The 26,760-nt window shown below is 50.8% G+C and overlaps 26 non-coding genes across 26 annotated transcripts; all 26 read right to left on the reverse strand.

The window, feature by feature from the left end:
* Positions 1 to 841: 841 nt before the first annotated feature.
* On the reverse strand, positions 842 to 913 carry trnaq-uug (transfer RNA glutamine (anticodon UUG)). Its single transcript has one exon. It is a non-coding gene; the product is annotated as a tRNA-Gln (tRNA).
* Positions 914 to 1,231: 318 nt separating this feature from the next.
* On the reverse strand, positions 1,232 to 1,303 carry trnaq-cug (transfer RNA glutamine (anticodon CUG)). The gene has a single exon. It is a non-coding gene; the product is annotated as a tRNA-Gln (tRNA).
* Positions 1,304 to 2,858: 1,555 nt separating this feature from the next.
* Positions 2,859 to 2,930, reverse strand: trnaq-uug (transfer RNA glutamine (anticodon UUG)). The gene has a single exon. It is a non-coding gene; the product is annotated as a tRNA-Gln (tRNA).
* Positions 2,931 to 3,248: 318 nt separating this feature from the next.
* trnaq-cug (transfer RNA glutamine (anticodon CUG)) lies at positions 3,249 to 3,320 on the reverse strand. The gene has a single exon. It is a non-coding gene; the product is annotated as a tRNA-Gln (tRNA).
* A 1,555-nt stretch (positions 3,321 to 4,875) lies between these two features.
* Positions 4,876 to 4,947, reverse strand: trnaq-uug (transfer RNA glutamine (anticodon UUG)). Its single transcript has one exon. It is a non-coding gene; the product is annotated as a tRNA-Gln (tRNA).
* A 318-nt stretch (positions 4,948 to 5,265) lies between these two features.
* On the reverse strand, positions 5,266 to 5,337 carry trnaq-cug (transfer RNA glutamine (anticodon CUG)). Its single transcript has one exon. It is a non-coding gene; the product is annotated as a tRNA-Gln (tRNA).
* Positions 5,338 to 6,892: 1,555 nt separating this feature from the next.
* Positions 6,893 to 6,964, reverse strand: trnaq-uug (transfer RNA glutamine (anticodon UUG)). Its single transcript has one exon. It is a non-coding gene; the product is annotated as a tRNA-Gln (tRNA).
* Positions 6,965 to 7,282: 318 nt separating this feature from the next.
* On the reverse strand, positions 7,283 to 7,354 carry trnaq-cug (transfer RNA glutamine (anticodon CUG)). Its single transcript has one exon. It is a non-coding gene; the product is annotated as a tRNA-Gln (tRNA).
* A 1,555-nt stretch (positions 7,355 to 8,909) lies between these two features.
* Positions 8,910 to 8,981, reverse strand: trnaq-uug (transfer RNA glutamine (anticodon UUG)). The gene has a single exon. It is a non-coding gene; the product is annotated as a tRNA-Gln (tRNA).
* A 318-nt stretch (positions 8,982 to 9,299) lies between these two features.
* trnaq-cug (transfer RNA glutamine (anticodon CUG)) lies at positions 9,300 to 9,371 on the reverse strand. Its single transcript has one exon. It is a non-coding gene; the product is annotated as a tRNA-Gln (tRNA).
* Positions 9,372 to 10,926: 1,555 nt separating this feature from the next.
* trnaq-uug (transfer RNA glutamine (anticodon UUG)) lies at positions 10,927 to 10,998 on the reverse strand. The gene has a single exon. It is a non-coding gene; the product is annotated as a tRNA-Gln (tRNA).
* Positions 10,999 to 11,316: 318 nt separating this feature from the next.
* Positions 11,317 to 11,388, reverse strand: trnaq-cug (transfer RNA glutamine (anticodon CUG)). Its single transcript has one exon. It is a non-coding gene; the product is annotated as a tRNA-Gln (tRNA).
* Positions 11,389 to 12,943: 1,555 nt separating this feature from the next.
* Positions 12,944 to 13,015, reverse strand: trnaq-uug (transfer RNA glutamine (anticodon UUG)). The gene has a single exon. It is a non-coding gene; the product is annotated as a tRNA-Gln (tRNA).
* A 318-nt stretch (positions 13,016 to 13,333) lies between these two features.
* trnaq-cug (transfer RNA glutamine (anticodon CUG)) lies at positions 13,334 to 13,405 on the reverse strand. The gene has a single exon. It is a non-coding gene; the product is annotated as a tRNA-Gln (tRNA).
* A 1,555-nt stretch (positions 13,406 to 14,960) lies between these two features.
* trnaq-uug (transfer RNA glutamine (anticodon UUG)) lies at positions 14,961 to 15,032 on the reverse strand. The gene has a single exon. It is a non-coding gene; the product is annotated as a tRNA-Gln (tRNA).
* Positions 15,033 to 15,350: 318 nt separating this feature from the next.
* trnaq-cug (transfer RNA glutamine (anticodon CUG)) lies at positions 15,351 to 15,422 on the reverse strand. The gene has a single exon. It is a non-coding gene; the product is annotated as a tRNA-Gln (tRNA).
* A 1,555-nt stretch (positions 15,423 to 16,977) lies between these two features.
* On the reverse strand, positions 16,978 to 17,049 carry trnaq-uug (transfer RNA glutamine (anticodon UUG)). The gene has a single exon. It is a non-coding gene; the product is annotated as a tRNA-Gln (tRNA).
* Positions 17,050 to 17,367: 318 nt separating this feature from the next.
* Positions 17,368 to 17,439, reverse strand: trnaq-cug (transfer RNA glutamine (anticodon CUG)). The gene has a single exon. It is a non-coding gene; the product is annotated as a tRNA-Gln (tRNA).
* Positions 17,440 to 18,994: 1,555 nt separating this feature from the next.
* trnaq-uug (transfer RNA glutamine (anticodon UUG)) lies at positions 18,995 to 19,066 on the reverse strand. The gene has a single exon. It is a non-coding gene; the product is annotated as a tRNA-Gln (tRNA).
* Positions 19,067 to 19,384: 318 nt separating this feature from the next.
* trnaq-cug (transfer RNA glutamine (anticodon CUG)) lies at positions 19,385 to 19,456 on the reverse strand. The gene has a single exon. It is a non-coding gene; the product is annotated as a tRNA-Gln (tRNA).
* Positions 19,457 to 21,011: 1,555 nt separating this feature from the next.
* On the reverse strand, positions 21,012 to 21,083 carry trnaq-uug (transfer RNA glutamine (anticodon UUG)). Its single transcript has one exon. It is a non-coding gene; the product is annotated as a tRNA-Gln (tRNA).
* Positions 21,084 to 21,401: 318 nt separating this feature from the next.
* trnaq-cug (transfer RNA glutamine (anticodon CUG)) lies at positions 21,402 to 21,473 on the reverse strand. Its single transcript has one exon. It is a non-coding gene; the product is annotated as a tRNA-Gln (tRNA).
* A 1,555-nt stretch (positions 21,474 to 23,028) lies between these two features.
* Positions 23,029 to 23,100, reverse strand: trnaq-uug (transfer RNA glutamine (anticodon UUG)). The gene has a single exon. It is a non-coding gene; the product is annotated as a tRNA-Gln (tRNA).
* A 318-nt stretch (positions 23,101 to 23,418) lies between these two features.
* trnaq-cug (transfer RNA glutamine (anticodon CUG)) lies at positions 23,419 to 23,490 on the reverse strand. Its single transcript has one exon. It is a non-coding gene; the product is annotated as a tRNA-Gln (tRNA).
* Positions 23,491 to 25,045: 1,555 nt separating this feature from the next.
* trnaq-uug (transfer RNA glutamine (anticodon UUG)) lies at positions 25,046 to 25,117 on the reverse strand. The gene has a single exon. It is a non-coding gene; the product is annotated as a tRNA-Gln (tRNA).
* A 318-nt stretch (positions 25,118 to 25,435) lies between these two features.
* trnaq-cug (transfer RNA glutamine (anticodon CUG)) lies at positions 25,436 to 25,507 on the reverse strand. Its single transcript has one exon. It is a non-coding gene; the product is annotated as a tRNA-Gln (tRNA).
* Between the last annotated feature and the right edge of the window lie 1,253 nt (positions 25,508 to 26,760).

Raw genomic sequence — 26,760 nt, forward strand, 5'->3', positions numbered from 1 at the left:
GCAGCGGATCAGCTGAGGCAGGGACTTAGTCGCGTGACGTTGCAGAGGTGCAAGTAGGTGTCCTTGCTGATGGACCAGACGTGCGGGTGGCGGACCGGCTAAGGCTCAAGTGGGACACCGAGCTTTCCAATCGTGTGTCTCAGCGTCAGATAGCGGTCGGGAATGGGGATAAAGTCAATGCCTCGGCAACGGGGTTTGTGACGGGGAGCTGCACTGCAAATGGCCATACCTTGCTGAGCCCTCCAAATAGCAATGCATTTTCACGAGCAAATTGCAAGCACTGGACATTGTAATTTCCAGTCTGCATTCCGGCTTAATCTTTTCTCAGGCACACCTTCAGCTTCCCCACTAGTTGTTCTAAAGGTGTGGATGCTGTGCAACTCGGACAGTCCAGGCTGCAGCTTCTAATGTCACTGCTTGTGTTTGCCATTTCTCAGCACACTCTAGTTTGGCACACTTGCCAGATGATCAGTTTATAAACGTTGCAAGGCAGTGAAGCAAGAAACGATGACATGCACATTAGCTCGAGGGCAAGAAGACAATCGTTGTGACGCCTGCATTTGATGAAACCCTCTTGAATTTGTTGAAGCGCCCCTGCTGAATGCAGATTGCAAAGAAATGCTGTGCTCACGCCATTGTCCTGTGCAGTGCAGGCACTGAGGACACGGAACAAGCTGCAACGTCGCTCTGCTGCAGACGTGGATCAGGCTGATGTTGCAATTGGACATTGAAGCTCAATCCTCTTGATGAAGACAAGAAAGGCGCAGCAGCAGCATTTCAGCTCCATGTGCCGAACGCTTGTGTGTCCCAAATTTAACAGCAGCTGGGACAACAAGAATGCCGGTTCCACCGAGATTTGAACTCGGATCGCTGGATTCAAAGTCCAGAGTGCTCACCATTACACCATGGAACCAAGTGGCTGCCCTGTGCCAGGGCTACAGTCTTTTCTCCAACTCCCCTGGCATTCTCAGTCCCTGCAAGCATCCCTGACTGCACTTGAATGCAATATGTCGTCTGACGGAAAGCAGTGCATCCTTTCAATGGAAGATTTCACCAGCTGCACCGAGTGCAAGAGTGGATCACGTGGCAGGCAGCTGGCATAAGAGTAGCAGTCAGACGGATGGCAATGGAAAGTGATCTGGGCGGAAAATTTTCCTCCTGAATTGGACCTTGTTGTGAAATTGCAGAAGCTGCCCTTTTTGCAAATGGAATCGCGCGGAGTGAGAAAATAAGGTTCCACCGAGATTTGAACTCGGATCGCTGGATTCAGAGCCCAGAGTGCTCACCATTACACCATGGAACCCAGAGGCAACTTTGCCTTTGCAAGCTGTCAATCAGACATAGCTTTCTCTTTTACAAAAGCACAGACGACATCGAACAGAACTGTGGAATGTTTCCTGCGCAGGAAGAGGCCAGACGCAATATCAGCAACCACTTACATCTGCACAGCAGCCTTGGAGTAAGAAAATATCTGCAAGACACTTTGCAGCACTATCCGACATCATTTGCGGCGAGCCTCTTCAGAAGGATATATTTGCACAGCTGATCAAAAGCTTGATCCAATCCTTTGCTTTGAAAGAGCGCCTCAAACAAGGACAAAGAGCGAGAAAGGCCGTCGCTTTTAAGGAGGCAATTGCAGAGCTTAGCGAACAGGCAGCTGAAGGCACGGCCACCGACGCTATAATCGGGGCAGCCAAAGAGTTCAAGATGGGAGGAGCGCAGAGATTCTGCTAGCTTTGAACAGCTGAATGAGCTTACGGCGATACGCAGGGGCGAGGCGGCAAAGGAATTTTAAACAGGCATGGGAATTCGAAAAATCAGCGGTCGTCAGAGCGGTTGACAATGTCGTTGCGCCAACACAGGGTTGCTGGGTGAGCTGCACTAGGTGCCAATTAGGACCTGGGCAGCAGAGATTTCCATGAGCTCGCATTTACGGAGGGTGCAAACCGGAAGGATGTCCGCCGGCGTTTTGGAATAGTCAAGTCCACAGGTAACAGAGGCACGGATGAAGACGTCAGCAGCGGATCAGCTGAGGCAGGGACTTAGTCGCGTGACGTTGCAGAGGTGCAAGTAGGTGTCCTTGCTGATGGACCAGACGTGCGGGTGGCGGACCGGCTAAGGCTCAAGTGGGACACCGAGCTTTCCAATCGTGTGTCTCAGCGTCAGATAGCGGTCGGGAATGGGGATAAAGTCAATGCCTCGGCAACGGGGTTTGTGACGGGGAGCTGCACTGCAAATGGCCATACCTTGCTGAGCCCTCCAAATAGCAATGCATTTTCACGAGCAAATTGCAAGCACTGGACATTGTAATTTCCAGTCTGCATTCCGGCTTAATCTTTTCTCAGGCACACCTTCAGCTTCCCCACTAGTTGTTCTAAAGGTGTGGATGCTGTGCAACTCCGACAGTCCAGGCTGCAGCTTCTAATGTCACTGCTTGTGTTTGCCATTTCTCAGCACACTCTAGTTTGGCACACTTGCCAGATGATCAGTTTATAAACGTTGCAAGGCAGTGAAGCAAGAAACGATGACATGCACATTTGCTCGAGGGCAAGAAGACAATCGTTGTGACGCCTGCATTTGATGAAACCCACTTGAATTTGTTGAAGCGCCCCTGCTGAATGCAGATTGCAAAGAAATGCTGTGCTCACGCCATTGTCCTGTGCAGTGCAGGCACTGAGGACACGGAACAAGCTGCAACGTCGCTCTGCTGCAGACGTGGATCAGGCTGATGTTGCAATTGGACATTGAAGCTCAATCCTCTTGATGAAGACAAGAAAGGCGCAGCAGCAGCATTTCAGCTCCATGTGCCGAACGCTTGTGTGTCCCAAATTTAACAGCAGCTGGGACAACAAGAATGCCGGTTCCACCGAGATTTGAACTCGGATCGCTGGATTCAAAGTCCAGAGTGCTCACCATTACACCATGGAACCAAGTGGCTGCCCTGTGCCAGGGCTACAGTCTTTTCTCCAACTCCCCTGGCATTCTCAGTCCCTGCAAGCATCCCTGACTGCACTTGAATGCAATATGTCGTCTGACGGAAAGCAGTGCATCCTTTCAATGGAAGATTTCACCAGCTGCACCGAGTGCAAGAGTGGATCACGTGGCAGGCAGCTGGCATAAGAGTAGCAGTCAGACGGATGGCAATGGAAAGTGATCTGGGCGGAAAATTTTCCTCCTGAATTGGACCTTGTTGTGAAATTGCAGAAGCTGCCCTTTTTGCAAATGGAATCGCGCGGAGTGAGAAAATAAGGTTCCACCGAGATTTGAACTCGGATCGCTGGATTCAGAGCCCAGAGTGCTCACCATTACACCATGGAACCCAGAGGCAACTTTGCCTTTGCAAGTTGTCAATCAGACATAGCTTTCTCTTTTACAAAAGCACAGACGACATCGAACAGAACTGTGGAATGTTTCCTGCGCAGGAAGAGGCCAGACGCAATATCAGCAACCACTTACATCTGCACAGCAGCCTTGGAGTAAGAAAATATCTGCAAGACACTTTGCAGCACTATCCGACATCATTTGCGGCGAGCCTCTTCAGAAGGATATATTTGCACAGCTGATCAAAAGCTTGATCCAATTCTTTGCTTTGAAAGAGCGCCTCAAACAAGGACAAAGAGCGAGAAAGGCCGTCGCTTTTAAGGAGGCAATTGCAGAGCTTAGCGAACAGGCAGCTGAAGGCACGGCCACCGACGCTATAATCGGGGCAGCCAAAGAGTTCAAGATGGGAGGAGCGCAGAGATTCTGCTAGCTTTGAACAGCTGAATGAGCTTACGGCGATACGCAGGGGCGAGGCGGCAAAGGAATTTTAAACAGGCATGGGAATTCGAAAAATCAGCGGTCGTCAGAGCGGTTGACAATGTCGTTGCGCCAACACAGGGTTGCTGGGTGAGCTGCACTAGGTGCCAATTAGGACCTGGGCAGCAGAGATTTCCATGAGCTCGCATTTACGGAGGGTGCAAACCGGAAGGATGTCCGCCGGCGTTTTGGAATAGTCAAGTCCACAGGTAACAGAGGCACGGATGAAGACGTCAGCAGCGGATCAGCTGAGGCAGGGACTTAGTCGCGTGACGTTGCAGAGGTGCAAGTAGGTGTCCTTGCTGATGGACCAGACGTGCGGGTGGCGGACCGGCTAAGGCTCAAGTGGGACACCGAGCTTTCCAATCGTGTGTCTCAGCGTCAGATAGCGGTCGGGAATGGGGATAAAGTCAATGCCTCGGCAACGGGGTTTGTGACGGGGAGCTGCACTGCAAATGGCCATACCTTGCTGAGCCCTCCAAATAGCAATGCATTTTCACGAGCAAATTGCAAGCACTGGACATTGTAATTTCCAGTCTGCATTCCGGCTTAATCTTTTCTCAGGCACACCTTCAGCTTCCCCACTAGTTGTTCTAAAGGTGTGGATGCTGTGCAACTCGGACAGTCCAGGCTGCAGCTTCTAATGTCACTGCTTGTGTTTGCCATTTCTCAGCACACTCTAGTTTGGCACACTTGCCAGATGATCAGTTTATAAACGTTGCAAGGCAGTGAAGCAAGAAACGATGACATGCACATTTGCTCGAGGGCAAGAAGACAATCGTTGTGACGCCTGCATTTGATGAAACCCTCTTGAATTTGTTGAAGCGCCCCTGCTGAATGCAGATTGCAAAGAAATGCTGTGCTCACGCCATTGTCCTGTGCAGTGCAGGCACTGAGGACACGGAACAAGCTGCAACGTCGCTCTGCTGCAGACGTGGATCAGGCTGATGTTGCAATTGGACATTGAAGCTCAATCCTCTTGATGAAGACAAGAAAGGCGCAGCAGCAGCATTTCAGCTCCATGTGCCGAACGCTTGTGTGTCCCAAATTTAACAGCAGCTGGGACAACAAGAATGCCGGTTCCACCGAGATTTGAACTCGGATCGCTGGATTCAAAGTCCAGAGTGCTCACCATTACACCATGGAACCAAGTGGCTGCCCTGTGCCAGGGCTACAGTCTTTTCTCCAACTCCCCTGGCATTCTCAGTCCCTGCAAGCATCCCTGACTGCACTTGAATGCAATATGTCGTCTGACGGAAAGCAGTGCATCCTTTCAATGGAAGATTTCACCAGCTGCACCGAGTGCAAGAGTGGATCACGTGGCAGGCAGCTGGCATAAGAGTAGCAGTCAGACGGATGGCAATGGAAAGTGATCTGGGCGGAAAATTTTCCTCCTGAATTGGACCTTGTTGTGAAATTGCAGAAGCTGCCCTTTTTGCAAATGGAATCGCGCGGAGTGAGAAAATAAGGTTCCACCGAGATTTGAACTCGGATCGCTGGATTCAGAGCCCAGAGTGCTCACCATTACACCATGGAACCCAGAGGCAACTTTGCCTTTGCAAGCTGTCAATCAGACATAGCTTTCTCTTTTACAAAAGCACAGACGACATCGAACAGAACTGTGGAATGTTTCCTGCGCAGGAAGAGGCCAGACGCAATATCAGCAACCACTTACATCTGCACAGCAGCCTTGGAGTAAGAAAATATCTGCAAGACACTTTGCAGCACTATCCGACATCATTTGCGGCGAGCCTCTTCAGAAGGATATATTTGCACAGCTGATCAAAAGCTTGATCCAATCCTTTGCTTTGAAAGAGCGCCTCAAACAAGGACAAAGAGCGAGAAAGGCCGTCGCTTTTAAGGAGGCAATTGCAGAGCTTAGCGAACAGGCAGCTGAAGGCACGGCCACCGACGCTATAATCGGGGCAGCCAAAGAGTTCAAGATGGGAGGAGCGCAGAGATTCTGCTAGCTTTGAACAGCTGAATGAGCTTACGGCGATACGCAGGGGCGAGGCGGCAAAGGAATTTTAAACAGGCATGGGAATTCGAAAAATCAGCGGTCGTCAGAGCGGTTGACAATGTCGTTGCGCCAACACAGGGTTGCTGGGTGAGCTGCACTAGGTGCCAATTAGGACCTGGGCAGCAGAGATTTCCATGAGCTCGCATTTACGGAGGGTGCAAACCGGAAGGATGTCCGCCGGCGTTTTGGAATAGTCAAGTCCACAGGTAACAGAGGCACGGATGAAGACGTCAGCAGCGGATCAGCTGAGGCAGGGACTTAGTCGCGTGACGTTGCAGAGGTGCAAGTAGGTGTCCTTGCTGATGGACCAGACGTGCGGGTGGCGGACCGGCTAAGGCTCAAGTGGGACACCGAGCTTTCCAATCGTGTGTCTCAGCGTCAGATAGCGGTCGGGAATGGGGATAAAGTCAATGCCTCGGCAACGGGGTTTGTGACGGGGAGCTGCACTGCAAATGGCCATACCTTGCTGAGCCCTCCAAATAGCAATGCATTTTCACGAGCAAATTGCAAGCACTGGACATTGTAATTTCCAGTCTGCATTCCGGCTTAATCTTTTCTCAGGCACACCTTCAGCTTCCCCACTAGTTGTTCTAAAGGTGTGGATGCTGTGCAACTCGGACAGTCCAGGCTGCAGCTTCTAATGTCACTGCTTGTGTTTGCCATTTCTCAGCACACTCTAGTTTGGCACACTTGCCAGATGATCAGTTTATAAACGTTGCAAGGCAGTGAAGCAAGAAACGATGACATGCACATTTGCTCGAGGGCAAGAAGACAATCGTTGTGACGCCTGCATTTGATGAAACCCTCTTGAATTTGTTGAAGCGCCCCTGCTGAATGCAGATTGCAAAGAAATGCTGTGCTCACGCCATTGTCCTGTGCAGTGCAGGCACTGAGGACACGGAACAAGCTGCAACGTCGCTCTGCTGCAGACGTGGATCAGGCTGATGTTGCAATTGGACATTGAAGCTCAATCCTCTTGATGAAGACAAGAAAGGCGCAGCAGCAGCATTTCAGCTCCATGTGCCGAACGCTTGTGTGTCCCAAATTTAACAGCAGCTGGGACAACAAGAATGCCGGTTCCACCGAGATTTGAACTCGGATCGCTGGATTCAAAGTCCAGAGTGCTCACCATTACACCATGGAACCAAGTGGCTGCCCTGTGCCAGGGCTACAGTCTTTTCTCCAACTCCCCTGGCATTCTCAGTCCCTGCAAGCATCCCTGACTGCACTTGAATGCAATATGTCGTCTGACGGAAAGCAGTGCATCCTTTCAATGGAAGATTTCACCAGCTGCACCGAGTGCAAGAGTGGATCACGTGGCAGGCAGCTGGCATAAGAGTAGCAGTCAGACGGATGGCAATGGAAAGTGATCTGGGCGGAAAATTTTCCTCCTGAATTGGACCTTGTTGTGAAATTGCAGAAGCTGCCCTTTTTGCAAATGGAATCGCGCGGAGTGAGAAAATAAGGTTCCACCGAGATTTGAACTCGGATCGCTGGATTCAGAGCCCAGAGTGCTCACCATTACACCATGGAACCCAGAGGCAACTTTGCCTTTGCAAGTTGTCAATCAGACATAGCTTTCTCTTTTACAAAAGCACAGACGACATCGAACAGAACTGTGGAATGTTTCCTGCGCAGGAAGAGGCCAGACGCAATATCAGCAACCACTTACATCTGCACAGCAGCCTTGGAGTAAGAAAATATCTGCAAGACACTTTGCAGCACTATCCGACATCATTTGCGGCGAGCCTCTTCAGAAGGATATATTTGCACAGCTGATCAAAAGCTTGATCCAATCCTTTGCTTTGAAAGAGCGCCTCAAACAAGGACAAAGAGCGAGAAAGGCCGTCGCTTTTAAGGAGGCAATTGCAGAGCTTAGCGAACAGGCAGCTGAAGGCACGGCCACCGACGCTATAATCGGGGCAGCCAAAGAGTTCAAGATGGGAGGAGCGCAGAGATTCTGCTAGCTTTGAACAGCTGAATGAGCTTACGGCGATACGCAGGGGCGAGGCGGCAAAGGAATTTTAAACAGGCATGGGAATTCGAAAAATCAGCGGTCGTCAGAGCGGTTGACAATGTCGTTGCGCCAACACAGGGTTGCTGGGTGAGCTGCACTAGGTGCCAATTAGGACCTGGGCAGCAGAGATTTCCATGAGCTCGCATTTACGGAGGGTGCAAACCGGAAGGATGTCCGCCGGCGTTTTGGAATAGTCAAGTCCACAGGTAACAGAGGCACGGATGAAGACGTCAGCAGCGGATCAGCTGAGGCAGGGACTTAGTCGCGTGACGTTGCAGAGGTGCAAGTAGGTGTCCTTGCTGATGGACCAGACGTGCGGGTGGCGGACCGGCTAAGGCTCAAGTGGGACACCGAGCTTTCCAATCGTGTGTCTCAGCGTCAGATAGCGGTCGGGAATGGGGATAAAGTCAATGCCTCGGCAACGGGGTTTGTGACGGGGAGCTGCACTGCAAATGGCCATACCTTGCTGAGCCCTCCAAATAGCAATGCATTTTCACGAGCAAATTGCAAGCACTGGACATTGTAATTTCCAGTCTGCATTCCGGCTTAATCTTTTCTCAGGCACACCTTCAGCTTCCCCACTAGTTGTTCTAAAGGTGTGGATGCTGTGCAACTCGGACAGTCCAGGCTGCAGCTTCTAATGTCACTGCTTGTGTTTGCCATTTCTCAGCACACTCTAGTTTGGCACACTTGCCAGATGATCAGTTTATAAACGTTGCAAGGCAGTGAAGCAAGAAACGATGACATGCACATTTGCTCGAGGGCAAGAAGACAATCGTTGTGACGCCTGCATTTGATGAAACCCTCTTGAATTTGTTGAAGCGCCCCTGCTGAATGCAGATTGCAAAGAAATGCTGTGCTCACGCCATTGTCCTGTGCAGTGCAGGCACTGAGGACACGGAACAAGCTGCAACGTCGCTCTGCTGCAGACGTGGATCAGGCTGATGTTGCAATTGGACATTGAAGCTCAATCCTCTTGATGAAGACAAGAAAGGCGCAGCAGCAGCATTTCAGCTCCATGTGCCGAACGCTTGTGTGTCCCAAATTTAACAGCAGCTGGGACAACAAGAATGCCGGTTCCACCGAGATTTGAACTCGGATCGCTGGATTCAAAGTCCAGAGTGCTCACCATTACACCATGGAACCAAGTGGCTGCCCTGTGCCAGGGCTACAGTCTTTTCTCCAACTCCCCTGGCATTCTCAGTCCCTGCAAGCATCCCTGACTGCACTTGAATGCAATATGTCGTCTGACGGAAAGCAGTGCATCCTTTCAATGGAAGATTTCACCAGCTGCACCGAGTGCAAGAGTGGATCACGTGGCAGGCAGCTGGCATAAGAGTAGCAGTCAGACGGATGGCAATGGAAAGTGATCTGGGCGGAAAATTTTCCTCCTGAATTGGACCTTGTTGTGAAATTGCAGAAGCTGCCCTTTTTGCAAATGGAATCGCGCGGAGTGAGAAAATAAGGTTCCACCGAGATTTGAACTCGGATCGCTGGATTCAGAGCCCAGAGTGCTCACCATTACACCATGGAACCCAGAGGCAACTTTGCCTTTGCAAGCTGTCAATCAGACATAGCTTTCTCTTTTACAAAAGCACAGACGACATCGAACAGAACTGTGGAATGTTTCCTGCGCAGGAAGAGGCCAGACGCAATATCAGCAACCACTTACATCTGCACAGCAGCCTTGGAGTAAGAAAATATCTGCAAGACACTTTGCAGCACTATCCGACATCATTTGCGGCGAGCCTCTTCAGAAGGATATATTTGCACAGCTGATCAAAAGCTTGATCCAATCCTTTGCTTTGAAAGAGCGCCTCAAACAAGGACAAAGAGCGAGAAAGGCCGTCGCTTTTAAGGAGGCAATTGCAGAGCTTAGCGAACAGGCAGCTGAAGGCACGGCCACCGACGCTATAATCGGGGCAGCCAAAGAGTTCAAGATGGGAGGAGCGCAGAGATTCTGCTAGCTTTGAACAGCTGAATGAGCTTACGGCGATACGCAGGGGCGAGGCGGCAAAGGAATTTTAAACAGGCATGGGAATTCGAAAAATCAGCGGTCGTCAGAGCGGTTGACAATGTCGTTGCGCCAACACAGGGTTGCTGGGTGAGCTGCACTAGGTGCCAATTAGGACCTGGGCAGCAGAGATTTCCATGAGCTCGCATTTACGGAGGGTGCAAACCGGAAGGATGTCCGCCGGCGTTTTGGAATAGTCAAGTCCACAGGTAACAGAGGCACGGATGAAGACGTCAGCAGCGGATCAGCTGAGGCAGGGACTTAGTCGCGTGACGTTGCAGAGGTGCAAGTAGGTGTCCTTGCTGATGGACCAGACGTGCGGGTGGCGGACCGGCTAAGGCTCAAGTGGGACACCGAGCTTTCCAATCGTGTGTCTCAGCGTCAGATAGCGGTCGGGAATGGGGATAAAGTCAATGCCTCGGCAACGGGGTTTGTGACGGGGAGCTGCACTGCAAATGGCCATACCTTGCTGAGCCCTCCAAATAGCAATGCATTTTCACGAGCAAATTGCAAGCACTGGACATTGTAATTTCCAGTCTGCATTCCGGCTTAATCTTTTCTCAGGCACACCTTCAGCTTCCCCACTAGTTGTTCTAAAGGTGTGGATGCTGTGCAACTCGGACAGTCCAGGCTGCAGCTTCTAATGTCACTGCTTGTGTTTGCCATTTCTCAGCACACTCTAGTTTGGCACACTTGCCAGATGATCAGTTTATAAACGTTGCAAGGCAGTGAAGCAAGAAACGATGACATGCACATTTGCTCGAGGGCAAGAAGACAATCGTTGTGACGCCTGCATTTGATGAAACCCTCTTGAATTTGTTGAAGCGCCCCTGCTGAATGCAGATTGCAAAGAAATGCTGTGCTCACGCCATTGTCCTGTGCAGTGCAGGCACTGAGGACACGGAACAAGCTGCAACGTCGCTCTGCTGCAGACGTGGATCAGGCTGATGTTGCAATTGGACATTGAAGCTCAATCCTCTTGATGAAGACAAGAAAGGCGCAGCAGCAGCATTTCAGCTCCATGTGCCGAACGCTTGTGTGTCCCAAATTTAACAGCAGCTGGGACAACAAGAATGCCGGTTCCACCGAGATTTGAACTCGGATCGCTGGATTCAAAGTCCAGAGTGCTCACCATTACACCATGGAACCAAGTGGCTGCCCTGTGCCAGGGCTACAGTCTTTTCTCCAACTCCCCTGGCATTCTCAGTCCCTGCAAGCATCCCTGACTGCACTTGAATGCAATATGTCGTCTGACGGAAAGCAGTGCATCCTTTCAATGGAAGATTTCACCAGCTGCACCGAGTGCAAGAGTGGATCACGTGGCAGGCAGCTGGCATAAGAGTAGCAGTCAGACGGATGGCAATGGAAAGTGATCTGGGCGGAAAATTTTCCTCCTGAATTGGACCTTGTTGTGAAATTGCAGAAGCTGCCCTTTTTGCAAATGGAATCGCGCGGAGTGAGAAAATAAGGTTCCACCGAGATTTGAACTCGGATCGCTGGATTCAGAGCCCAGAGTGCTCACCATTACACCATGGAACCCAGAGGCAACTTTGCCTTTGCAAGTTGTCAATCAGACATAGCTTTCTTTTTTACAAAAGCACAGACGACATCGAACAGAACTGTGGAATGTTTCCTGCGCAGGAAGAGGCCAGACGCAATATCAGCAACCACTTACATCTGCACAGCAGCCTTGGAGTAAGAAAATATCTGCAAGACACTTTGCAGCACTATCCGACATCATTTGCGGCGAGCCTCTTCAGAAGGATATATTTGCACAGCTGATCAAAAGCTTGATCCAATCCTTTGCTTTGAAAGAGCGCCTCAAACAAGGACAAAGAGCGAGAAAGGCCGTCGCTTTTAAGGAGGCAATTGCAGAGCTTAGCGAACAGGCAGCTGAAGGCACGGCCACCGACGCTATAATCGGGGCAGCCAAAGAGTTCAAGATGGGAGGAGCGCAGAGATTCTGCTAGCTTTGAACAGCTGAATGAGCTTACGGCGATACGCAGGGGCGAGGCGGCAAAGGAATTTTAAACAGGCATGGGAATTCGAAAAATCAGCGGTCGTCAGAGCGGTTGACAATGTCGTTGCGCCAACACAGGGTTGCTGGGTGAGCTGCACTAGGTGCCAATTAGGACCTGGGCAGCAGAGATTTCCATGAGCTCGCATTTACGGAGGGTGCAAACCGGAAGGATGTCCGCCGGCGTTTTGGAATAGTCAAGTCCACAGGTAACAGAGGCACGGATGAAGACGTCAGCAGCGGATCAGCTGAGGCAGGGACTTAGTCGCGTGACGTTGCAGAGGTGCAAGTAGGTGTCCTTGCTGATGGACCAGACGTGCGGGTGGCGGACCGGCTAAGGCTCAAGTGGGACACCGAGCTTTCCAATCGTGTGTCTCAGCGTCAGATAGCGGTCGGGAATGGGGATAAAGTCAATGCCTCGGCAACGGGGTTTGTGACGGGGAGCTGCACTGCAAATGGCCATACCTTGCTGAGCCCTCCAAATAGCAATGCATTTTCACGAGCAAATTGCAAGCACTGGACATTGTAATTTCCAGTCTGCATTCCGGCTTAATCTTTTCTCAGGCACACCTTCAGCTTCCCCACTAGTTGTTCTAAAGGTATGGATGCTGTGCAACTCGGACAGTCCAGGCTGCAGCTTCTAATGTCACTGCTTGTGTTTGCCATTTCTCAGCACACTCTAGTTTGGCACACTTGCCAGATGATCAGTTTATAAACGTTGCAAGGCAGTGAAGCAAGAAACGATGACATGCACATTTGCTCGAGGGCAAGAAGACAATCGTTGTGACGCCTGCATTTGATGAAACCCTCTTGAATTTGTTGAAGCGCCCCTGCTGAATGCAGATTGCAAAGAAATGCTGTGCTCACGCCATTGTCCTGTGCAGTGCAGGCACTGAGGACACGGAACAAGCTGCAACGTCGCTCTGCTGCAGACGTGGATCAGGCTGATGTTGCAATTGGACATTGAAGCTCAATCCTCTTGATGAAGACAAGAAAGGCGCAGCAGCAGCATTTCAGCTCCATGTGCCGAACGCTTGTGTGTCCCAAATTTAACAGCAGCTGGGACAACAAGAATGCCGGTTCCACCGAGATTTGAACTCGGATCGCTGGATTCAAAGTCCAGAGTGCTCACCATTACACCATGGAACCAAGTGGCTGCCCTGTGCCAGGGCTACAGTCTTTTCTCCAACTCCCCTGGCATTCTCAGTCCCTGCAAGCATCCCTGACTGCACTTGAATGCAATATGTCGTCTGACGGAAAGCAGTGCATCCTTTCAATGGAAGATTTCACCAGCTGCACCGAGTGCAAGAGTGGATCACGTGGCAGGCAGCTGGCATAAGAGTAGCAGTCAGACGGATGGCAATGGAAAGTGATCTGGGCGGAAAATTTTCCTCCTGAATTGGACCTTGTTGTGAAATTGCAAAAGCTGCCCTTTTTGCAAATGGAATCGCGCGGAGTGAGAAAATAAGGTTCCACCGAGATTTGAACTCGGATCGCTGGATTCAGAGCCCAGAGTGCTCACCATTACACCATGGAACCCAGAGGCAACTTTGCCTTTGCAAGTTGTCAATCAGACATAGCTTTCTCTTTTACAAAAGCACAGACGACATCGAACAGAACTGTGGAATGTTTCCTGCGCAGGAAGAGGCCAGACGCAATATCAGCAACCACTTACATCTGCACAGCAGCCTTGGAGTAAGAAAATATCTGCAAGACACTTTGCAGCACTATCCGACATCATTTGCGGCGAGCCTCTTCAGAAGGATATATTTGCACAGCTGATCAAAAGCTTGATCCAATCCTTTGCTTTGAAAGAGCGCCTCAAACAAGGACAAAGAGCGAGAAAGGCCGTCGCTTTTAAGGAGGCAATTGCAGAGCTTAGCGAACAGGCAGCTGAAGGCACGGCCACCGACGCTATAATCGGGGCAGCCAAAGAGTTCAAGATGGGAGGAGCGCAGAGATTCTGCTAGCTTTGAACAGCTGAATGAGCTTACGGCGATACGCAGGGGCGAGGCGGCAAAGGAATTTTAAACAGGCATGGGAATTCGAAAAATCAGCGGTCGTCAGAGCGGTTGACAATGTCGTTGCGCCAACACAGGGTTGCTGGGTGAGCTGCACTAGGTGCCAATTAGGACCTGGGCAGCAGAGATTTCCATGAGCTCGCATTTACGGAGGGTGCAAACCGGAAGGATGTCCGCCGGCGTTTTGGAATAGTCAAGTCCACAGGTAACAGAGGCACGGATGAAGACGTCAGCAGCGGATCAGCTGAGGCAGGGACTTAGTCGCGTGACGTTGCAGAGGTGCAAGTAGGTGTCCTTGCTGATGGACCAGACGTGCGGGTGGCGGACCGGCTAAGGCTCAAGTGGGACACCGAGCTTTCCAATCGTGTGTCTCAGCGTCAGATAGCGGTCGGGAATGGGGATAAAGTCAATGCCTCGGCAACGGGGTTTGTGACGGGGAGCTGCACTGCAAATGGCCATACCTTGCTGAGCCCTCCAAATAGCAATGCATTTTCACGAGCAAATTGCAAGCACTGGACATTGTAATTTCCAGTCTGCATTCCGGCTTAATCTTTTCTCAGGCACACCTTCAGCTTCCCCACTAGTTGTTCTAAAGGTGTGGATGCTGTGCAACTCCGACAGTCCAGGCTGCAGCTTCTAATGTCACTGCTTGTGTTTGCCATTTCTCAGCACACTCTAGTTTGGCACACTTGCCAGATGATCAGTTTATAAACGTTGCAAGGCAGTGAAGCAAGAAACGATGACATGCACATTTGCTCGAGGGCAAGAAGACAATCGTTGTGACGCCTGCATTTGATGAAACCCTCTTGAATTTGTTGAAGCGCCCCTGCTGAATGCAGATTGCAAAGAAATGCTGTGCTCACGCCATTGTCCTGTGCAGTGCAGGCACTGAGGACACGGAACAAGCTGCAACGTCGCTCTGCTGCAGACGTGGATCAGGCTGATGTTGCAATTGGACATTGAAGCTCAATCCTCTTGATGAAGACAAGAAAGGCGCAGCAGCAGCATTTCAGCTCCATGTGCCGAACGCTTGTGTGTCCCAAATTTAACAGCAGCTGGGACAACAAGAATGCCGGTTCCACCGAGATTTGAACTCGGATCGCTGGATTCAAAGTCCAGAGTGCTCACCATTACACCATGGAACCAAGTGGCTGCCCTGTGCCAGGGCTACAGTCTTTTCTCCAACTCCCCTGGCATTCTCAGTCCCTGCAAGCATCCCTGACTGCACTTGAATGCAATATGTCGTCTGACGGAAAGCAGTGCATCCTTTCAATGGAAGATTTCACCAGCTGCACCGAGTGCAAGAGTGGATCACGTGGAAGGCAGCTGGCATAAGAGTAGCAGTCAGACGGATGGCAATGGAAAGTGATCTGGGCGGAAAATTTTCCTCCTGAATTGGACCTTGTTGTGAAATTGCAAAAGCTGCCCTTTTTGCAAATGGAATCGCGCGGAGTGAGAAAATAAGGTTCCACCGAGATTTGAACTCGGATCGCTGGATTCAGAGCCCAGAGTGCTCACCATTACACCATGGAACCCAGAGGCAACTTTGCCTTTGCAAGTTGTCAATCAGACATAGCTTTCTCTTTTACAAAAGCACAGACGACATCGAACAGAACTGTGGAATGTTTCCTGCGCAGGAAGAGGCCAGACGCAATATCAGCAACCACTTACATCTGCACAGCAGCCTTGGAGTAAGAAAATATCTGCAAGACACTTTGCAGCACTATCCGACATCATTTGCGGCGAGCCTCTTCAGAAGGATATATTTGCACAGCTGATCAAAAGCTTGATCCAATCCTTTGCTTTGAAAGAGCGCCTCAAACAAGGACAAAGAGCGAGAAAGGCCGTCGCTTTTAAGGAGGCAATTGCAGAGCTTAGCGAACAGGCAGCTGAAGGCACGGCCACCGACGCTATAATCGGGGCAGCCAAAGAGTTCAAGATGGGAGGAGCGCAGAGATTCTGCTAGCTTTGAACAGCTGAATGAGCTTACGGCGATACGCAGGGGCGAGGCGGCAAAGGAATTTTAAACAGGCATGGGAATTCGAAAAATCAGCGGTCGTCAGAGCGGTTGACAATGTCGTTGCGCCAACACAGGGTTGCTGGGTGAGCTGCACTAGGTGCCAATTAGGACCTGGGCAGCAGAGATTTCCATGAGCTCGCATTTACGGAGGGTGCAAACCGGAAGGATGTCCGCCGGCGTTTTGGAATAGTCAAGTCCACAGGTAACAGAGGCACGGATGAAGACGTCAGCAGCGGATCAGCTGAGGCAGGGACTTAGTCGCGTGACGTTGCAGAGGTGCAAGTAGGTGTCCTTGCTGATGGACCAGACGTGCGGGTGGCGGACCGGCTAAGGCTCAAGTGGGACACCGAGCTTTCCAATCGTGTGTCTCAGCGTCAGATAGCGGTCGGGAATGGGGATAAAGTCAATGCCTCGGCAACGGGGTTTGTGACGGGGAGCTGCACTGCAAATGGCCATACCTTGCTGAGCCCTCCAAATAGCAATGCATTTTCACGAGCAAATTGCAAGCACTGGACATTGTAATTTCCAGTCTGCATTCCGGCTTAATCTTTTCTCAGGCACACCTTCAGCTTCCCCACTAGTTGTTCTAAAGGTGTGGATGCTGTGCAACTCCGACAGTCCAGGCTGCAGCTTCTAATGTCACTGCTTGTGTTTGCCATTTCTCAGCACACTCTAGTTTGGCACACTTGCCAGATGATCAGTTTATAAACGTTGCAAGGCAGTGAAGCAAGAAACGATGACATGCACATTTGCTCGAGGGCAAGAAGACAATCGTTGTGACGCCTGCATTTGATGAAACCCTCTTGAATTTGTTGAAGCGCCCCTGCTGAATGCAGATTGCAAAGAAATGCTGTGCTCACGCCATTGTCCTGTGCAGTGCAGGCACTGAGGACACGGAACAAGCTGCAACGTCGCTCTGCTGCAGACGTGGATCAGGCTGATGTTGCAATTGGACATTGAAGCTCAATCCTCTTGATGAAGACAAGAAAGGCGCAGCAGCAGCATTTCAGCTCCATGTGCCGAACGCTTGTGTGTCCCAAATTTAACAGCAGCTGGGACAACAAGAATGCCGGTTCCACCGAGATTTGAACTCGGATCGCTGGATTCAAAGTCCAGAGTGCTCACCATTACACCATGGAACCAAGTGGCTGCCCTGTGCCAGGGCTACAGTCTTTTCTCCAACTCCCCTGGCATTCTCAGTCCCTGCAAGCATCCCTGACTGCACTTGAATGCAATATGTCGTCTGACGGAAAGCAGTGCATCCTTTCAATGGAAGATTTCACCAGCTGCACCGAGTGCAAGAGTGGATCACGTGGCAGGCAGCTGGCATAAGAGTAGCAGTCAGACGGATGGCAATGGAAAGTGATCTGGGCGGAAAATTTTCCTCCTGAATTGGACCTTGTTGTGAAATTGCAAAAGCTGCCCTTTTTGCAAATGGAATCGCGCGGAGTGAGAAAATAAGGTTCCACCGAGATTTGAACTCGGATCGCTGGATTCAGAGCCCAGAGTGCTCACCATTACACCATGGAACCCAGAGGCAACTTTGCCTTTGCAAGTTGTCAATCAGACATAGCTTTCTCTTTTACAAAAGCACAGACGACATCGAACAGAACTGTGGAATGTTTCCTGCGCAGGAAGAGGCCAGACGCAATATCAGCAACCACTTACATCTGCACAGCAGCCTTGGAGTAAGAAAATATCTGCAAGACACTTTGCAGCACTATCCGACATCATTTGCGGCGAGCTTCTTCAGAAGGATATATTTGCACAGCTGATCAAAAGCTTGATCCAATCCTTTGCTTTGAAAGAGCGCCTCAAACAAGGACAAAGAGCGAGAAAGGCCGTCGCTTTTAAGGAGGCAATTGCAGAGCTTAGCGAACAGGCAGCTGAAGGCACGGCCACCGACGCTATAATCGGGGCAGCCAAAGAGTTCAAGATGGGAGGAGCGCAGAGATTCTGCTAGCTTTGAACAGCTGAATGAGCTTACGGCGATACGCAGGGGCGAGGCGGCAAAGGAATTTTAAACAGGCATGGGAATTCGAAAAATCAGCGGTCGTCAGAGCGGTTGACAATGTCGTTGCGCCAACACAGGGTTGCTGGGTGAGCTGCACTAGGTGCCAATTAGGACCTGGGCAGCAGAGATTTCCATGAGCTCGCATTTACGGAGGGTGCAAACCGGAAGGATGTCCGCCGGCGTTTTGGAATAGTCAAGTCCACAGGTAACAGAGGCACGGATGAAGACGTCAGCAGCGGATCAGCTGAGGCAGGGACTTAGTCGCGTGACGTTGCAGAGGTGCAAGTAGGTGTCCTTGCTGATGGACCAGACGTGCGGGTGGCGGACCGGCTAAGGCTCAAGTGGGACACCGAGCTTTCCAATCGTGTGTCTCAGCGTCAGATAGCGGTCGGGAATGGGGATAAAGTCAATGCCTCGGCAACGGAGTTTGTGACGGGGAGCTGCACTGCAAATGGCCATACCTTGCTGAGCCCTCCAAATAGCAATGCATTTTCACGAGCAAATTGCAAGCACTGGACATTGTAATTTCCAGTCTGCATTCCGGCTTAATCTTTTCTCAGGCACACCTTCAGCTTCCCCACTAGTTGTTCTCAAGGTGTGGATGCTGTGCAACTCGGACAGTCCAGGCTGCAGCTTCTAATGTCACTGCTTGTGTTTGCCATTTCTCAGCACACTCTAGTTTGGCACACTTGCCAGATGATCAGTTTATAAACGTTGCAAGGCAGTGAAGCAAGAAACGATGACATGCACATTTGCTCGAGGGCAAGAAGACAATCGTTGTGACGCCTGCATTTGATGAAACCCTCTTGAATTTGTTGAAGCGCCCCTGCTGAATGCAGATTGCAAAGAAATGCTGTGCTCACGCCATTGTCCTGTGCAGTGCAGGCACTGAGGACACGGAACAAGCTGCAACGTCGCTCTGCTGCAGACGTGGATCAGGCTGATGTTGCAATTGGACATTGAAGCTCAATCCTCTTGATGAAGACAAGAAAGGCGCAGCAGCAGCATTTCAGCTCCATGTGCCGAACGCTTGTGTGTCCCAAATTTAACAGCAGCTGGGACAACAAGAATGCCGGTTCCACCGAGATTTGAACTCGGATCGCTGGATTCAAAGTCCAGAGTGCTCACCATTACACCATGGAACCAAGTGGCTGTCCTGTGCCAGGGCTACAGTCTTTTCTCCAACTCCCCTGGCATTCTCAGTCCCTGCAAGCATCCCTGACTGCACTTGAATGCAATATGTCGTCTGACGGAAAGCAGTGCATCCTTTCAATGGAAGATTTCACCAGCTGCACCGAGTGCAAGAGTGGATCACGTGGCAGGCAGCTGGCATAAGAGTAGCAGTCAGACGGATGGCAATGGAAAGTGATCTGGGCGGAAAATTTTCCTCCTGAATTGGACCTTGTTGTGAAATTGCAAAAGCTGCCCTTTTTGCAAATGGAATCGCGCGGAGTGAGAAAATAAGGTTCCACCGAGATTTGAACTCGGATCGCTGGATTCAGAGCCCAGAGTGCTCACCATTACACCATGGAACCCAGAGGCAACTTTGCCTTTGCAAGTTGTCAATCAGACATAGCTTTCTCTTTTACAAAAGCACAGACGACATCGAACAGAACTGTGGAATGTTTCCTGCGCAGGAAGAGGCCAGACGCAATATCAGCAACCACTTACATCTGCACAGCAGCCTTGGAGTAAGAAAATATCTGCAAGACACTTTGCAGCACTATCCGACATCATTTGCGGCGAGCCTCTTCAGAAGGATATATTTGCACAGCTGATCAAAAGCTTGATCCAATCCTTTGCTTTGAAAGAGCGCCTCAAACAAGGACAAAGAGCGAGAAAGGCCGTCGCTTTTAAGGAGGCAATTGCAGAGCTTAGCGAACAGGCAGCTGAAGGCACGGCCACCGACGCTATAATCGGGGCAGCCAAAGAGTTCAAGATGGGAGGAGCGCAGAGATTCTGCTAGCTTTGAACAGCTGAATGAGCTTACGGCGATACGCAGGGGCGAGGCGGCAAAGGAATTTTAAACAGGCATGGGAATTCGAAAAATCAGCGGTCGTCAGAGCGGTTGACAATGTCGTTGCGCCAACACAGGGTTGCTGGGTGAGCTGCACTAGGTGCCAATTAGGACCTGGGCAGCAGAGATTTCCATGAGCTCGCATTTACGGAGGGTGCAAACCGGAAGGATGTCCGCCGGCGTTTTGGAATAGTCAAGTCCACAGGTAACAGAGGCACGGATGAAGACGTCAGCAGCGGATCAGCTGAGGCAGGGACTTAGTCGCGTGACGTTGCAGAGGTGCAAGTAGGTGTCCTTGCTGATGGACCAGACGTGCGGGTGGCGGACCGGCTAAGGCTCAAGTGGGACACCGAGCTTTCCAATCGTGTGTCTCAGCGTCAGATAGCGGTCGGGAATGGGGATAAAGTCAATGCCTCGGCAACGGGGTTTGTGACGGGGAGCTGCACTGCAAATGGCCATACCTTGCTGAGCCCTCCAAATAGCAATGCATTTTCACGAGCAAATTGCAAGCACTGGACATTGTAATTTCCAGTCTGCATTCCGGCTTAATCTTTTCTCAGGCACACCTTCAGCTTCCCCACTAGTTGTTCTAAAGGTGTGGATGCTGTGCAACTCCGACAGTCCAGGCTGCAGCTTCTAATGTCACTGCTTGTGTTTGCCATTTCTCAGCACACTCTAGTTTGGCACACTTGCCAGATGATCAGTTTATAAACGTTGCAAGGCAGTGAAGCAAGAAACGATGACATGCACATTTGCTCGAGGGCAAGAAGACAATCGTTGTGACGCCTGCATTTGATGAAACCCTCTTGAATTTGTTGAAGCGCCCCTGCTGAATGCAGATTGCAAAGAAATGCTGTGCTCACGCCATTGTCCTGTGCAGTGCAGGCACTGAGGACACGGATCAAGCTGCAACGTCGCTCTGCTGCAGACGTGGATCAGGCTGATGTTGCAATTGGACATTGAAGCTCAATCCTCTTGATGAAGACAAGAAAGGCGCAGCAGCAGCATTTCAGCTCCATGTGCCGAACGCTTGTGTGTCCCAAATTTAACAGCAGCTGGGACAACAAGAATGCCGGTTCCACCGAGATTTGAACTCGGATCGCTGGATTCAAAGTCCAGAGTGCTCACCATTACACCATGGAACCAAGTGGCTGTCCTGTGCCAGGGCTACAGTCTTTTCTCCAACTCCCCTGGCATTCTCAGTCCCTGCAAGCATCCCTGACTGCACTTGAATGCAATATGTCGTCTGACGGAAAGCAGTGCATCCTTTCAATGGAAGATTTCACCAGCTGCACCGAGTGCAAGAGTGGATCACGTGGCAGGCAGCTGGCATAAGAGTAGCAGTCAGACGGATGGCAATGGAAAGTGATCTGGGCGGAAAATTTTCCTCCTGAATTGGACCTTGTTGTGAAATTGCAAAAGCTGCCCTTTTTGCAAATGGAATCGCGCGGAGTGAGAAAATAAGGTTCCACCGAGATTTGAACTCGGATCGCTGGATTCAGAGCCCAGAGTGCTCACCATTACACCATGGAACCCAGAGGCAACTTTGCCTTTGCAAGTTGTCAATCAGACATAGCTTTCTCTTTTACAAAAGCACAGACGACATCGAACAGAACTGTGGAATGTTTCCTGCGCAGGAAGAGGCCAGACGCAATATCAGCAACCACTTACATCTGCACAGCAGCCTTGGAGTAAGAAAATATCTGCAAGACACTTTGCAGCACTATCCGACATCATTTGCGGCGAGCCTCTTCAGAAGGATATATTTGCACAGCTGATCAAAAGCTTGATCCAATCCTTTGCTTTGAAAGAGCGCCTCAAACAAGGACAAAGAGCGAGAAAGGCCGTCGCTTTTAAGGAGGCAATTGCAGAGCTTAGCGAACAGGCAGCTGAAGGCACGGCCACCGACGCTATAATCGGGGCAGCCAAAGAGTTCAAGATGGGAGGAGCGCAGAGATTCTGCTAGCTTTGAACAGCTGAATGAGCTTACGGCGATACGCAGGGGCGAGGCGGCAAAGGAATTTTAAACAGGCATGGGAATTCGAAAAATCAGCGGTCGTCAGAGCGGTTGACAATGTCGTTGCGCCAACACAGGGTTGCTGGGTGAGCTGCACTAGGTGCCAATTAGGACCTGGGCAGCAGAGATTTCCATGAGCTCGCATTTACGGAGGGTGCAAACCGGAAGGATGTCCGCCGGCGTTTTGGAATAGTCAAGTCCACAGGTAACAGAGGCACGGATGAAGACGTCAGCAGCGGATCAGCTGAGGCAGGGACTTAGTCGCGTGACGTTGCAGAGGTGCAAGTAGGTGTCCTTGCTGATGGACCAGACGTGCGGGTGGCGGACCGGCTAAGGCTCAAGTGGGACACCGAGCTTTCCAATCGTGTGTCTCAGCGTCAGATAGCGGTCGGGAATGGGGATAAAGTCAATGCCTCGGCAACGGGGTTTGTGACGGGGAGCTGCACTGCAAATGGCCATACCTTGCTGAGCCCTCCAAATAGCAATGCATTTTCACGAGCAAATTGCAAGCACTGGACATTGTAATTTCCAGTCTGCATTCCGGCTTAATCTTTTCTCAGGCACACCATGAGCTTCCCCACTAGTTGTTCTAAAGGTGTGGATGCTGTGCAACTCGGACAGTCCAGGCTGCAGCTTCTAATGTCACTGCTTGTGTTTGCCATTTCTCAGCACACTCTAGTTTGGCACACTTGCCAGATGATCAGTTTATAAACGTTGCAAGGCAGTGAAGCAAGAAACGATGACATGCACATTTGCTCGAGGGCAAGAAGACAATCGTTGTGACGCCTGCATTTGATGAAACCCTCTTGAATTTGTTGAAGCGCCCCTGCTGAATGCAGATTGCAAAGAAATGCTGTGCTCACGCCATTGTCCTGTGCAGTGCAGGCACTGAGGACACGGAACAAGCTGCAACGTCGCTCTGCTGCAGACGTGGATCAGGCTGATGTTGCAATTGGACATTGAAGCTCAATCCTCTTGATGAAGACAAGAAAGGCGCAGCAGCAGCATTTCAGCTCCATGTGCCGAACGCTTGTGTGTCCCAAATTTAACAGCAGCTGGGACAACAAGAATGCCGGTTCCACCGAGATTTGAACTCGGATCGCTGGATTCAAAGTCCAGAGTGCTCACCATTACACCATGGAACCAAGTGGCTGCCCTGTGCCAGGGCTACAGTCTTTTCTCCAACTCCCCTGGCATTCTCAGTCCCTGCAAGCATCCCTGACTGCACTTGAATGCAATATGTCGTCTGACGGAAAGCAGTGCATCCTTTCAATGGAAGATTTCACCAGCTGCACCGAGTGCAAGAGTGGATCACGTGGCAGGCAGCTGGCATAAGAGTAGCAGTCAGACGGATGGCAATGGAAAGTGATCTGGGCGGAAAATTTTCCTCCTGAATTGGACCTTGTTGTGAAATTGCAAAAGCTGCCCTTTTTGCAAATGGAATCGCGCGGAGTGAGAAAATAAGGTTCCACCGAGATTTGAACTCGGATCGCTGGATTCAGAGCCCAGAGTGCTCACCATTACACCATGGAACCCAGAGGCAACTTTGCCTTTGCAAGTTGTCAATCAGACATAGCTTTCTCTTTTACAAAAGCACAGACGACATCGAACAGAACTGTGGAATGTTTCCTGCGCAGGAAGAGGCCAGACGCAATATCAGCAACCACTTACATCTGCACAGCAGCCTTGGAGTAAGAAAATATCTGCAAGACACTTTGCAGCACTATCCGACATCATTTGCGGCGAGCCTCTTCAGAAGGATATATTTGCACAGCTGATCAAAAGCTTGATCCAATCCTTTGCTTTGAAAGAGCGCCTCAAACAAGGACAAAGAGCGAGAAAGGCCGTCGCTTTTAAGGAGGCAATTGCAGAGCTTAGCGAACAGGCAGCTGAAGGCACGGCCACCGACGCTATAATCGGGGCAGCCAAAGAGTTCAAGATGGGAGGAGCGCAGAGATTCTGCTAGCTTTGAACAGCTGAATGAGCTTACGGCGATACGCAGGGGCGAGGCGGCAAAGGAATTTTAAACAGGCATGGGAATTCGAAAAATCAGCGGTCGTCAGAGCGGTTGACAATGTCGTTGCGCCAACACAGGGTTGCTGGGTGAGCTGCACTAGGTGCCAATTAGGACCTGGGCAGCAGAGATTTCCATGAGCTCGCATTTACGGAGGGTGCAAACCGGAAGGATGTCCGCCGGCGTTTTGGAATAGTCAAGTCCACAGGTAACAGAGGCACGGATGAAGACGTCAGCAGCGGATCAGCTGAGGCAGGGACTTAGTCGCGTGACGTTGCAGAGGTGCAAGTAGGTGTCCTTGCTGATGGACCAGACGTGCGGGTGGCGGACCGGCTAAGGCTCAAGTGGGACACCGAGCTTTCCAATCGTGTGTCTCAGCGTCAGATAGCGGTCGGGAATGGGGATAAAGTCAATGCCTCGGCAACGGGGTTTGTGACGGGGAGCTGCACTGCAAATGGCCATACCTTGCTGAGCCCTCCAAATAGCAATGCATTTTCACGAGCAAATTGCAAGCACTGGACATTGTAATTTCCAGTCTGCATTCCGGCTTAATCTTTTCTCAGGCACACCTTCAGCTTCCCCACTAGTTGTTCTAAAGGTGTGGATGCTGTGCAACTCCGACAGTCCAGGCTGCAGCTTCTAATGTCACTGCTTGTGTTTGCCATTTCTCAGCACACTCTAGTTTGGCACACTTGCCAGATGATCAGTTTATAAACGTTGCAAGGCAGTGAAGCAAGAAACGATGACATGCACATTTGCTCGAGGGCAAGAAGACAATCGTTGTGACGCCTGCATTTGATGAAACCCTCTTGAATTTGTTGAAGCGCCCCTGCTGAATGCAGATTGCAAAGAAATGCTGTGCTCACGCCATTGTCCTGTGCAGTGCAGGCACTGAGGACACGGAACAAGCTGCAACGTCGCTCTGCTGCAGACGTGGATCAGGCTGATGTTGCAATTGGACATTGAAGCTCAATCCTCTTGATGAAGACAAGAAAGGCGCAGCAGCAGCATTTCAGCTCCATGTGCCGAACGCTTGTGTGTCCCAAATTTAACAGCAGCTGGGACAACAAGAATGCCGGTTCCACCGAGATTTGAACTCGGATCGCTGGATTCAAAGTCCAGAGTGCTCACCATTACACCATGGAACCAAGTGGCTGCCCTGTGCCAGGGCTACAGTCTTTTCTCCAACTCCCCTGGCATTCTCAGTCCCTGCAAGCATCCCTGACTGCACTTGAATGCAATATGTCGTCTGACGGAAAGCAGTGCATCCTTTCAATGGAAGATTTCACCAGCTGCACCGAGTGCAAGAGTGGATCACGTGGCAGGCAGCTGGCATAAGAGTAGCAGTCAGACGGATGGCAATGGAAAGTGATCTGGGCGGAAAATTTTCCTCCTGAATTGGACCTTGTTGTGAAATTGCAAAAGCTGCCCTTTTTGCAAATGGAATCGCGCGGAGTGAGAAAATAAGGTTCCACCGAGATTTGAACTCGGATCGCTGGATTCAGAGCCCAGAGTGCTCACCATTACACCATGGAACCCAGAGGCAACTTTGCCTTTGCAAGTTGTCAATCAGACATAGCTTTCTCTTTTACAAAAGCACAGACGACATCGAACAGAACTGTGGAATGTTTCCTGCGCAGGAAGAGGCCAGACGCAATATCAGCAACCACTTACATCTGCACAGCAGCCTTGGAGTAAGAAAATATCTGCAAGACACTTTGCAGCACTATCCGACATCATTTGCGGCGAGCCTCTTCAGAAGGATATATTTGCACAGCTGATCAAAAGCTTGATCCAATCCTTTGCTTTGAAAGAGCGCCTCAAACAAGGACAAAGAGCGAGAAAGGCCGTCGCTTTTAAGGAGGCAATTGCAGAGCTTAGCGAACAGGCAGCTGAAGGCACGGCCACCGACGCTATAATCGGGGCAGCCAAAGAGTTCAAGATGGGAGGAGCGCAGAGATTCTGCTAGCTTTGAACAGCTGAATGAGCTTACGGCGATACGCAGGGGCGAGGCGGCAAAGGAATTTTAAACAGGCATGGGAATTCGAAAAATCAGCGGTCGTCAGAGCGGTTGACAATGTCGTTGCGCCAACACAGGGTTGCTGGGTGAGCTGCACTAGGTGCCAATTAGGACCTGGGCAGCAGAGATTTCCATGAGCTCGCATTTACGGAGGGTGCAAACCGGAAGGATGTCCGCCGGCGTTTTGGAATAGTCAAGTCCACAGGTAACAGAGGCACGGATGAAGACGTCAGCAGCGGATCAGCTGAGGCAGGGACTTAGTCGCGTGACGTTGCAGAGGTGCAAGTAGGTGTCCTTGCTGATGGACCAGACGTGCGGGTGGCGGACCGGCTAAGGCTCAAGTGGGACACCGAGCTTTCCAATCGTGTGTCTCAGCGTCAGATAGCGGTCGGGAATGGGGATAAAGTCAATGCCTCGGCAACGGGGTTTGTGACGGGGAGCTGCACTGCAAATGGCCATACCTTGCTGAGCCCTCCAAATAGCAATGCATTTTCACGAGCAAATTGCAAGCACTGGACATTGTAATTTCCAGTCTGCATTCCGGCTTAATCTTTTCTCAGGCACACCATGAGCTTCCCCACTAGTTGTTCTAAAGGTGTGGATGCTGTGCAACTCGGACAGTCCAGGCTGCAGCTTCTAATGTCACTGCTTGTGTTTGCCATTTCTCAGCACACTCTAGTTTGGCACACTTGCCAGATGATCAGTTTATAAACGTTGCAAGGCAGTGAAGCAAGAAACGATGACATGCACATTTGCTCGAGGGCAAGAAGA

This window comes from Heterodontus francisci, chromosome 48 (assembly GCF_036365525.1).
Source record: "Heterodontus francisci isolate sHetFra1 chromosome 48, sHetFra1.hap1, whole genome shotgun sequence".
In the NCBI taxonomy this organism is placed as follows: Eukaryota; Metazoa; Chordata; class Chondrichthyes; order Heterodontiformes; family Heterodontidae; genus Heterodontus; species Heterodontus francisci.